General features: G+C 35.9%; 1 long non-coding RNA gene across 1 annotated transcript; it reads left to right on the top strand.

The window, feature by feature from the left end:
- The first annotated feature begins 3424 nt into the window (after positions 1-3424).
- LOC113943059 lies at positions 3425-10223 on the top strand. Its single transcript, XR_003526182.1, has 3 exons — positions 3425-3507; positions 7936-8018; positions 10118-10223. It is a non-coding gene; the product is annotated as an uncharacterized LOC113943059 (long non-coding RNA).
- The last annotated feature ends 2593 nt before the right edge of the window (positions 10224-12816 follow it).

Below are 12816 nucleotides of genomic sequence, written 5' to 3'. Positions count from 1 at the left end.
TGCTTACGAAAGGAATCTGTAATCTCAAAGAGAAAGTAAGAACACTGTAATAACAAAGTCTGACTTAATATAAACATTATTTTGCCATTATACTAAATTAGCATATAATGTATGTAGGATATTTTAAAATTTAACAATGCAAACACAAAACTGGTAATGAATCAACCTCATGTATTTCATTACTTTCTTTAGCTCCTCCAAAACCAATATATTCTCTTCTTCCTCTGCAGAAAGAGCAATGACTTCAGAGAAAACATGATGCTACAACATTGCTCTTAAACTATGACACCTTCCATACCTCTAGGGAGGCTCTTTATCATTCTCTGGGGGAAAGGACCTTTTTGGTTATTTTGTGATTCATCAGTTTTCAGACTACAGAAAAGAAAAAGGCTGAAAAGCAGGAGCATTAGGCAGTGGAAAGCATTGCAAAAGGAGGGTTGGATGCAGATATACAGATGTGTGTGGGTGTTATTTGGACAAGGAGCACAACTAGCCCTCCTCTTGGGCTTTCGTTTTGAACATCTGCCTTTCAGACTGACACAGACCAAGAGTATGCATTCTCTTGCTTCCACTGCTTCCGTTCATGCACTAAACTCTTACAACACAATTGTGTGCTTATTGAGTCAATGTTCCTTTCAGCTATAGGTACAAGCAAAAGCTCATTCTGGTATTGCAGCACAGCCCTAAACCTTCCTTTCACATATACCAGAAACTACAGCACATATGCCTGCATATCAAATACATTCACAATTCTCAGAGCCTGCCTTTTGCAATTCTCTAACTGTTCTCTGCCCAACCACCCTTCCTGGGCAGCTTGCTGAATTATTTAAATGGCTATGGTCAATAGATCATCACTACAAAGTGCTCCTTAAGGCTTTTCCAAACATCTTACACATTTCCAATAAACAGCAGTAGCTCTGGTTTTTTATTGTTTGGTTTGGTTTTTATTTTTCATCAGTAGCTCAGTGTATTTTCTTAGTGTTTTCTAGTCTTGTTAGAGTGCTCCATAATTACTCGGTCAGTGATTCAGTGAATCGAACATGTCCTCACCATGAATCTCTAAAGCAGTGTGTTCTGTATACCATGACTTGCATGAAATCTTATTCCAAAAATTAGCTACGTAGCTAATCAATAAACTGATTTGAGTATGCTGAAAGTACAGGATGATATTGCCTTTTGATGCTACAAGAGATCTTCTTTAAGCTAACAAAACCAACCACAAATGTTCTTCAGCCTTCTCTGGTCATTATTCTGTGCACCACAACTAAATCTACAACTCTGACTAGTTCTTTGACTTCACAGCAACAGATGTAATTGTCTTCTACCCACCAAAACACTCAGATATAATCAGTCTTTTTCATTACAAATCTGCTTCACCATCAGAGTAGTTGCTCTAAAAAGTGTCCTAGATCTATGGATGATCTTTAATTTCTCCATGACTTATTTGGGTTTTTATTAATTCTGTCAAAAATTATAAAATCTGAAATGAAAGGAAAGAAAGGAACATGGTCATATGCTCATGCCTGAGACACATGAAATTTAAATTGCTGAATAATCTGTCAGTATAAAATCAGTGATCTGTGAGTTGTGCTTTTAAGCATTATCTTACTGATTGATGTGCAGCAGCTAATTCCAGGTATGAGTTTCTCTCTGGGAACACTTGCATGCTACTAAAGTGATGTTTACAGGTACTTCAAGATGTCTACCTCCAGAACCAGAGGGAAAATATATGTATGGTTGTGAGATACGGAGTGTGATAGCTGCCTGATGCTGCCATCTCATAATTGCTAACATAGAGCATGATGGGTGGCTAATTCTAGAGAAAAGAATAGGAATCCATCTAGTTTTTTGAGCTGTCAAGACTTTGAAGGGAGGGGAAAGAATATTGAAGTGAGAGGTCTTTCTTCTCTCTTATCCAAGAACTTCTGTAACTTTTTGGTATTCTGACAAGGAGCACAAAAGTGAAATGTAACTCACTTTTGACAATTATCCCCATAATTTATACTACTCTTTTGAGATAATATAATTTTTGGCCAGCAGGATTATATAAGACATCATCCTCTTCTACTCAGCAGCAGTGATGCCACACCTTAAATCAGTTTTAGACCCCTTACTACAAGAAAGACATTGAGGTACTGGACCATGGCCAGAGAAGGGCAAGGGAGCTGGTGAAGGGACCACAAGTCTTAAGAGGAGTCACTGAGGGAGCTGGGGGTGTTTAGCCTGGAGAAATGGATGCTCAGGGGAGACTGTATCTCTCTCTATAACTGCCTGAAAAGAGAGTCTAGCCAGGTGACAGTCAGTCTCTTCTCCCAAGTAACAACTGACAGGACAAGAGGAAATGGCTGCACCACAGGAGGTTTAGATGGGATATTAGGAAGTATTTCTTCAGGGAAAAGGTTAACAAGTATTGGAACACAGTATAGATTCTGCTTCCTTTTTTGGAATACTGCTGGCCTTTACATAGTAGCTGAATAGACATATACTACCCTGAAAGTCTCAAGTCTTCAACAAACATAGGCTGTACAATTTGCATTATGTGTGACAAAAAAGTAGACAATTTATTATAATCTTCCAAAATATTCATGCTAGGCTTAACCTAAATTCCTCTGTGTTCTTTCATCTCTTTTTACAACCTGTTCCCTTATGAACAGAAGTGACTTTTAATTAAAGCATCTCTACTCTACAGTTCTGGAATGCTGTAATTTTGCTGCTGTTGTTTTCTCCGAAAATGTTAGAGTGCTGAAAAATAACACATATCATACAGAATACAGACCAAATTAAAATAAATATTTAGGATGATATCTGTTGGGATGAATGGGATACCTAAGAAACATCTGAAAAACAAAACTAGAATTCTGAGAAGTTGTAAGTTTTGTTATCAGACTGGCAACAAGACTTCTGCTTAGACGTTCCACTTCTGTAAGCAGCCAGAAAGGTAGCCCAGTTATAGGGGGAAAATACTGATCAGAGGAAAATGTCTGATGGAAAATACTGACAGAAAATGCTTGCCAGTTTGGGAGCTCTGAGCCTGGGAACTAGGCCTCTGGACCAGAAACATCTTTAAAAAGGGCAGCTGGTCTCTCGGAAATACAGTTGGTGTACCTAGGAAGAGGACACATCCTAAGGCATTATTGATAATTGCAAAAACAAGGGACTGAAATGACAGCTTATATCTGAAAAGGTGGAAAACAGTCTGTGAAAAGTAGAAATTCCTCCAAAAGAACAGGAAATCTCATCACCAATTGTGTGTTACAAGTCAAAAAATCGAAATTGCAGCATCTATTGATTGCTCGAAGCAATGATATTCTGTGCCCTCTTATGTCTCTGGTACAAAACAAGCTTAATTTCTATTCAAAGCTGAGTCTCTCTTCCTGGCAACTTACCTTGCCACACATATTTTTTCATTTCTAAACAGGTTGAATTCTCCACATTACCTTTCTACGAGGTCTTGACTGCTCACTGGGGGTGCTGACTCCAGACTCTGTGCCACAGATCAACTTTGAAGTGAGACTCTATCTATAATCTCACTGGTCCTCCTTTTTGGACCCACTTTTGGGGTGGGTTTAGATTGTGATCTCACTTCTGGGATGGTTTGATTCACCTTTGGGATTAGTTTGCCCCCCACTTTGGGATGGTCTGTCACCTTCTGAAATCTGTCTAATTCCCTTGATACTGATATTATAAATCCATATAAATAATTTATTATATCTTGTATCACATTGTTGGTAAGTTGCTTCAGTAATGAAAAGTTCATAGTGACTTGTAATATTATATATCTAATTGGTAGTTGCTGTTATTGATTGTTGCTCTGTGATTGATTGCCACTGTTGTTGACTGCTGCCGTATTATTTATTGGTGCTATATTATCAATCTGATAACATTACTACTATTGCTGAGAGTAGTGTGTAATGTAGATAGTATATATTTTATATATTATATATAATATACATAATTATATAGTATATATTCACTTTCTTAATCATAGTTATACTATTATATTATATATGTTATGCTATACTTGTTATAGGTGATTTTTTAATTACTTTTATTTTTGTGTCAGCTTACTTGCTAGTGGTAAATTTTCTGGTATTTGTGGTAATCTGTAATAAAGTAGGGAAATTTAGAGGATAAAATCTTCACGTTCTTGTGCATTAGGGAATCCTACAAACCTATGGCCACAGTCTCTGTACACCCTCCCTTTAGACCTTCACACTAATGCATCTCCATTTCCTTTCCATTAAAACATTATGAACAAAGAGAAAAAAAAAAACACAAACATCTAGGCATGTTTCTTGCACAGAAAAATATCTAGGTGACATATTAGTTGTCTATTTAGGGCCTCTGGCTCTGTTTCACGTGCTTACATAGGGGATGACTCTGTGTATAGTCTATGAATTCCAGATGTTCCCAGACAAAACCAACTCCTCCACAAGGCAGTTACTTTTCCATGGAGTGTTGAAGGCAATGGAAAGAGATAGCTGGAAAGGAGAACAGCCACTGAAAAGGACAGAAAGATGGGGAGACAGAGGAAAGCTAAAAAGAAGTCTGAAAAGACTATTTGCTTTACCTTGCATTTCCCACCTGCATTTTTATCTTTTGCTATTTTTATCTTTTGCGAAGTACTGTTATATTCAAGTCGGAGTTCAGTACACTTCAGCCGATGCAAAATATCTCTCCGTCTTATCAGGATGTGAACTGCTGATTGCAGGTGGTAATCCATGTGTAATCCTGATAATGTGACTGACATTCTGGTTTCATCTTTGCACATCTGGTTGTGACTATCAGTAGTAGTGCAATCTGTCTTTAACCTACTGTATACAAGAAAAAAACGATAGGCAGAGCATGACAACTCTACTTCACAAAGATTTGGGGAATTTCAAAGACCTTTCACTAGGAAAGAAACAGAAAATTTCTGCACATTGAGGAATGTATCTGTAAAGCAAAGTATTGCAGAATAATTTTATTTTGTTGAAGTCTAAACACACTAGGCAGGAGTCATCTTACTGAAATTTAGGCATGTAAATTTGGCATCAAATACAATGTTACCAGCCAGACTCCCTTTACAGTCAACAACAGGAAACAGATACTTCTGGGGGAAACTCATCAAATCAATTTCAAAAGCCAGATGAAGGACCAGATTAATTATACAATCATTTTTTTGTAACTACCTTCTATACACAGAGCTTACAGTGACTAACTCATGCCTCACCTTTAACTTTGGATGCCTATGTCAGAACTGATGAACTATACTTTAAAAAAAGTCTACTTATCTCAATTTAGGAGAGTGATGTCTTAAGAAAAATGAGACCTATTCAACTTGTCAAAAGTAGTCTGGGAATACATATTAGGGCAGAAAACAACTGAGATGCCACATGCTTCTTCTAAAATACACAAGTATTTTACACTGTTGCAAGAAATCTAAAAAAACAATGTAGGCTGACCCAATAGAGGAGAAAGCCACTTTTTCATAGAGAAGTGTAGAGGGAAAGTAACTACAGGAAAAAAAAAATATTTGTGATTTGCAGTAAAAATCACATTCAAGTGTGTGGCTTTTACATAGGTGTTGAGAAGACAGCAGCAAGAATGATAGGCTTCACATTACCCTGTTATAAATCTTACTATTTCTTCAAATAGTTTCTTCTTGTAAAATGAGTAAGCCTGTGTATTTGTTTGCTTCACCCTGATATCTCCCTGAAGAGCTGAACTGTTAATCAAGAATAACTTCTACATGGGTGGTACAGAAAAGTCATGTCCGGGGTGAGAATGGATCAGACGCTGAAAGCCTGGGGCATGAAACAAATGGACTAAGTCATCCAGCTAGTGTGCTTGAAAACCCAAGACAAACAGGCAAACAGATATGCAATCAAAGGCAAGTTTCAAAGAAACATCTAGGTACAGTGAGAACTGGAACCAACAGCCTCACAAGTGAGCAACCAGGGAAGTGTTTTTCGTGCTCCATAACATTGATACAAGAGAAGATTCTTAAAAAAAACCCCAAAGCCCAAAACAAAAACTCAAATATTTTTCTCCACAAATGTCAATGAAGTTTACAGTGTTCCTCCAGAAGATATTCCCTGAAACTTCATCAAGAGCAGCAAAAAATTTCATTTTTGCAGATTATTTATATTTATTGGCAAATGGTGTTCTGCCAGAACATTCTCCTGAATTTCTAACTTCAAAATACTACTTTTGCAATACCTGAAACCCAATTCTGCTGTGTAGGGCTAAATTTGATTTATTGCCCTCAATGGCAATATTCCACAGAAAGTCCAAATATTATAAGGTTGGTTTCTTCCCCTAAAGAATGATTAAAACATTTTGGTTATTTTTGTATTCAAATGCTTTACAGTAGTTTAGCAGTATTCAAATGATTCCATCTTTTTGTGGGTGTACTTTCATTCTTACATTAGTGAAATTCAATCAATATTCTTGTTGTATTTTCAGTAAGTCATTATGGACAACTTTATTGAAGTAGAAAACTTTGAATTGATGTAGAATTAATAAAAATCCCCAAAGGGATTCGTTTTTCCTGCTAGCACTCAGTATGTTATATTCTTAGTAAGGGATAAGTACTGGGGTCTACCTTAAAGTCTAGATTTTGTTCTCATTTATGGGAGCATTAGACACAGATAAAATCACTAAGTTAACAGACCTGCCCCTCTTATACCCACCATAAAAGATGGTGAGATTCTAGCCACCACAGAAGCAGTACCACCAAGCACAGTTTAGACTGAATGTTGGCTTCAATTCTTATTTTTCCCAGTTTTCTGTGAAGACAAGGGTTATACAGCTATGCCCTGCTGATTGTAGTATCAGACTGACAGCAGTCTGCTAAGCTCTTTTCCTTAAACCACCACATTTGAACCTAATAGGTACCTTCTGCCAGACTGATGAAGGAATCAGTCTTTTAAGTTCTGGGAAGACAAATGACTTTGTACTTAGGCTTAGTAAGTGACTTTTTTACTCAGTGTATTGAATTCAGTATCATCTCAAATGAGGAAAATAAATGAGATTAACATAAACTCAAATGTTACAAGATACACAAAAATCTGCATTACACATTCTGCATTTTTAGAAAAGCTGCAGTTATGACCTGAATCTTTATAAAAAAGTCAAGTCTATCTAAGACACAAATCCACAGCAATCCAGACTTAAAGGATGTTTTCTATTACTCATACATACACTTTACTGCCTGAAATTTTCCAGCAATATTTTTTTCCTTTTTTTAGTTGAAGTTTTTTTGAAATTTTTGAAAAATTTATTAGGGTATTTTTTAAACCCTCCTGACCACGAGAAAAATTAAGTATAGAACTTTTTGTCTAGTCACTGTCTTGGGCAGCAGCTAGCTTCTCTATGACTGTCAATCCTTTGTTCACTGAAAGTAATTTATGTTTATAAAAATGCTACATCTTTTCCAGTGAAAATCAAAAGTTTTAAATCCAACAAATAAGTGATGGTAAAAGTAAAATAATACTAAAGCCTGTATTTAGACAAGATAAACATACTACATGGTTTGGTGAATTAGTTAGCAGCAACTGAAAATATTTCTGGCATTGCTAGAGGAGGTTGTGGTTTGTTGGGACAGTAGATCCTAACTGTCTGTATGTGCTTCACCATCTCTTAAAACTAAGATGTGATCTTAGAACTCTTGTAATTATGTTTTTTTTACTACACTGCTGGTAGTCAATCAGTCTCATGGGAATTAGAGTAAAATATTACATCTTAAAAGTAGGCTCTTCACAGAGTCAAGTCCTTTGTTTAATTCACTGAGCAATTTTATGGATTGTGGTACAGTAAACATATCTTCACATTAGGTAGAACATTATTTACATTTAGTATATAGGCCTTATGCTTCATTAGTGTTGACTTTGTAAATTAGTCTGAATACGTCTTAAACACTAATTTTTTTTCTTCTTTTCTTCTTGTTAGTAGAAAATGCATTATCCTTTCCTTCCTCAAGGGACATAATAGCAAGTCCAGACCATGCCTTTTTAAACTATGAGAAAAATTTTAAGGTAATATTTTGGGATTTCTTCACAAGTAATACAATCTCTCAAGTGATATTTTGATAAGCTCCATGATTTGGATAAGCAGATTGAAATGTAACTTCTACCTTCTTTTATAACCTGTTGCTGTAAAAATTTAGAAGTTCCTATAATTTGAAGGAAAACAAATATTTTCCATCAGAAAACAGCAGTTATTTTATCCTGCTATCTTTACTTCTCTTTGTGATCGTTCAGTCTGAACATGTCTATGTAAATGCAGATTAAATATTACCATTTCCATTAGTCATGTCAGAGGTAGTCAGTCATTTACCAAAAATCAAGAGATTTAGGAAACTGTACAAATGCAAATAGAGAGTTTGTTCCTGCCAGCTACTTGGTTCTCACAAAATCCAATCTCTGTCACATGAGTTATCTCACATAACTTGCATTTACTCAGTGTAACTATATATATTTTAAATGTCTATGTTAGAGATTCAGAAAAAAAGCAGTTTTCAGGCAAGTCATGTACATTGGTTTATTAGTTAATTTTAGAACACGAATAATCCCACTCCGTCCATTAAGAAGATGGCTGAGGATTGAATCGCATTGCCTTATCCATTCAAACCAATGTTATCCATTCATTCTTCATACATTTCCTCAAGACTGTCAGCAGTTGCAAAGTGATAAGATAATGGAATGCATTCATTTTAATTATCTAGAATATTTCCCTTGTGAAAATTGCAAGTGGCTTCAGTTCATTCTAGTAATGAAGAGATAAAGAAAGTAATCACTTTTTATCTAGATATACTTGAATACACAAATGCTGCATAGTTTACAAAAATACATATTTCTGCATAAATTCACTTGGAATTTTTTTTGGTTGTTGGTTTGTGGTTTTTGGTTTTTTAATAGGGATATTAATCTTAAAAATAAGAGCCTTTTAGTAACCTTGTGAATGTTGAGTTTTCTTCCCCTAAATTAAAATTGCTACTATAGACTTTCAAAACTGCTTTTAATAACATATTATCAATTGACAACTTGCTGTAATGTTTGCTTTTTCGTACATTGAAATGTTTCAGTTTAACATGGTGTTCTGTTTTTGAGTGTGGATCGCATATAGAATATATGGAGACTATGGTATTCTGATGGTCACTACCTCAGCCTCAGATACTGATTGGTATCTTTTCTATTGCACTACCCAGTGAACAATCATCTAAATTCACTATGTAGTTGCTATAACAATAAAGATTTAAAATTTGTAGTTCTTCTGAGTAACTAAAAATGTATATGAGTAGAAATAAAATACAATTCAGGTGACTTGCTTCTACCAATCCCAGTGATTAAAGTATCACTGCCTGTTAAAAATGAACAAAGACAGGAAATCTAGAAGTTTGTCTTGAAAGATAGATTTTGATAGCAGAAATAAATAGAATATATGGCTTTCAGTCATAATACTTAAGATCATTGGTGAAATGTTTCACTAAAAAATGTGGGATGTAACCTTGAATATGTGCAGACTTAGGCTTAGTAAAGGAGACTTTTAGTAGTGTGTGATTTTCACTAAATGCAGATTAGAGTGGTGACTTTCCATAAAATTCATTTCTATTATGTTTCTAGCCCAATGTTAGACCAGGAATAACTTAATTAAACCACCGTAATTTAGTCAGAAATTCAAGACTAAAGAGTGAGAGCAGGTAATCTGTTTTATCAAGTGAATGAAGGACTCTGTTCAGACCAATACTCTCAGTGAAGCTGAGTTCTCTGGCATCAGCAAACCTTTCCAAAGAGTCTGCTAAAACATAGTGAATCCATCGCCTGCTAGAAGTAGGAGAAGTAGAAATTTCATCACCCAGAGATGTTTGATTGTGACATAAGAAAGACATTTTTTACAGTGAGAACAATCATTCACTGCAACAACCTCACCAGGAACCAGTAGAGTCCTCAATCACTGTAGGTTTTCAAGATGCAATTAGAGAGTATCCTAGATAATCTCATATAGGCCCCCTTTCCCATGTAGATTTGAACCAAATGATCTCTCAAGGTCCCTTAAAACTGAGCTATTCTATGATTTTGTGGGTTTTGTTCATTAATTGACACATACTTTTTAATTTACATTTCTCCCAAAATAGAAATTTGTCCTCTGGGCCCCTAAATATTATTCTTGATGTCTATTCTAGCACATATCAGAATTTCTCCATTAAAACAGGAAGTATGAGGAATCTGAAGTAAAAAAAAGAAGGAATTAATTGTAAGTATCAGCTGGGAAGTGCTTCAAGCAATGATTATGCCTTCAGCATTAAGCTAATTGCTCAACATGACTGGCTCTTATTGGAAGATTACTGATCATTTTTAAAAACAAACATAAATTTATCAACTATTTTCCAGAAAGAACAGATAACACAGACTTGACTGGGCTGTCTTTTATATCAGCTTTTTACATACACAGGCAGTTGGAGCTGGATCTGGTTACAGCTACCTTATAAAATTTCAAAGTTGCTTTGTTGAATTGCAAGACTACCTTCAGACTACACACAATGAGATCAGGATCTAATCCTTCATTTTAATGGGTCAATACCTAATTTAGAGCAGCATAAAATTAGAATCAGACCTGGAATATGAAGAAACAGTGGAGTTACACTTTTGAGATATAGAAGACTATAATATAATCAGAATTGTGTCACCAGTACACAGGGTGGAATATGAAAAATGAATTATTTTCATGCTCACACCTCAAATGCAAATGTATAACAGATGTTTAGCTATGTCCTTTCATTCTATCAACCTCACATTCATCACTCTACAAAAATATGTAACACATCATAATTGAAATTATGGCAAACCTTTATTATACAAGTGACCATAAGAAGTTCTCCATTAGTATATCTGTTTGAATTTGAACCTGTAAAGTTGGGTCTTCCCTTAGACCAGGCCCAAAACACTTTTGACTGAGAAACCATTCACTGCAAAATATCCTAATAATTTATCCTTGTAAATCCCCAAAGGTCTCAAAATAAAAGGCTTCAGTGAATTACAAACCTATTTATATAGAGTATGACTGTTTACATTTACATATTCATATGTATCTAAAATTGCACATATTTATGTGCATATGTACATATTTAATTTCCACTTATTCATATTATACCTAAGTTGCTATTTTTTCATTATACTTCATCTGAATCCCCTGTTACCGCATTTGTCAGGTACAACATGATTTTCTTACACTAGGCCACACTGGATTAGGGACAGAAGATAATATACAGCATTGAAATATATGAATTATTTATTCTGTGGCTAGAGTGAAGCAGGCAGGACTTCACTTAAGTTTCTTTTCTTAATACTCCACCCAAGAGGATCACTAGTGTCACTGTGTCCTGGGTTACGCTCCCACATGAAGCTTAGAAAATAGTAGTACACCTCTTCTTCATAAGGGGGTAGCCTATGTATTAAATAAGGTATTAAAAACCTTCAAAAATTTATTTTTAAAGCCTTAAGGATGCTTTGTGGTGTTATTTTCATGTTCTTTAGGGTTTTGTAATGTCTTCGCATCCCAGCCTCCCAGTAAAATGAAAAATTGACATTATTCTGTGAAGTTCAGGTAGTCTATTGATTTGTGATTTCCTACAATGAAAACATGAAAGAGCCTTTGCTGACCAGAAGAGAGTGTCAAATACAGAAGAGGTCTCAACATATGGTGCTGCAAGGCAGCAATTTATTGAGGAAGGAAAATGTTTCTACTTTCAGAACTTAATGACACAAATAACAGAAACAAAGGTCACGAAAATCAGTTGTAACAGGGATGGACAATAAAACAAAACATCACAAAAGAAAGGACTTCTACTGAGTAACCTGAAAGTTGGAAGGCCATGGCATGGCTCTGGTATCTAACCAAAGTATCCTTTTTCTGCACACCTCTTTTTGACTTCAGCAGGTTTTGGGTACATCGTATTTTGAGCAGGGAGGAAATTCAGAGCAATTTCTTATTGCACAGTTGTCCTCACTGCAATTCAAAAGGGCTAACCACAGCATTAGATTACCAGATGCTCAGGGGTTCAGTAATCCATTAGCTGTTACATCTGCATTCCAGGGTTTTCATAAGAAATGCAAGAGCTGTGAATTTCTGAAGTGTCTCCTAAAGCGATGAGTGACTTGGAGATTATCGCTCCCTTTTCGCTTAGAACAGGATGGAGCTTCCCCAGTGACTTCATTGTGCTGGAAGGAATTCTGAATAACCTCTGACTGTTCATTCTCCCCAGACCTTGGGAGCAGTGCAAGTGTGGGTGATAGATGAAGAGAAAAGTCCTACTGAATTCTGAGAATTCTTAGCCTTCAGCTTCTCTTTCTTTTCTGGGAGTGTCAGTGATTTGCTGTCAAAATTTTCAGGAGACACTTAAGGGAAAACATTTTTCCTTAGGCTGAGATAAGCCCCAGAGGTGCATAAACAAGCCCAAAAGTCTGGAGGAAGAAGGGAACCTGCATGCAGACCTTTTTAAGTAAAAGAGCATCTTCATTTGTTAAATAAAGTTGTTCTAAGGAATTGCTTATACTCTGAAAACATTCTAAGGACATGAAGAGTGAGAAAGTGAGTTAAAATTAAATTTGGAGTTAATGAATAGGATTGCATAGAATCATTGAATATGCTGAATTGGAAGGGACCCATCAGGATCATCGAGTCCAACTCCTAGCCCTGAACAGGACCTTCCAAGAATCACACCATGTACCTGAATGCATTGTCCAAACACTTCTTAAACTCGGACAGGCTTGGTGCTGTGATCACTTCCCTGGAGAGTCTGTTCCAGTGCCCAACCGCCCTTTGGGTGAAACACCT

This window comes from Corapipo altera, unplaced genomic scaffold, assembly GCF_003945725.1.
Source record: "Corapipo altera isolate COAL_440 unplaced genomic scaffold, ASM394572v1 61411, whole genome shotgun sequence".
Taxonomy (NCBI): Eukaryota; Metazoa; Chordata; class Aves; order Passeriformes; family Pipridae; genus Corapipo; species Corapipo altera.
This window is presented reverse-complemented; position numbering and strand designations above follow the sequence as displayed.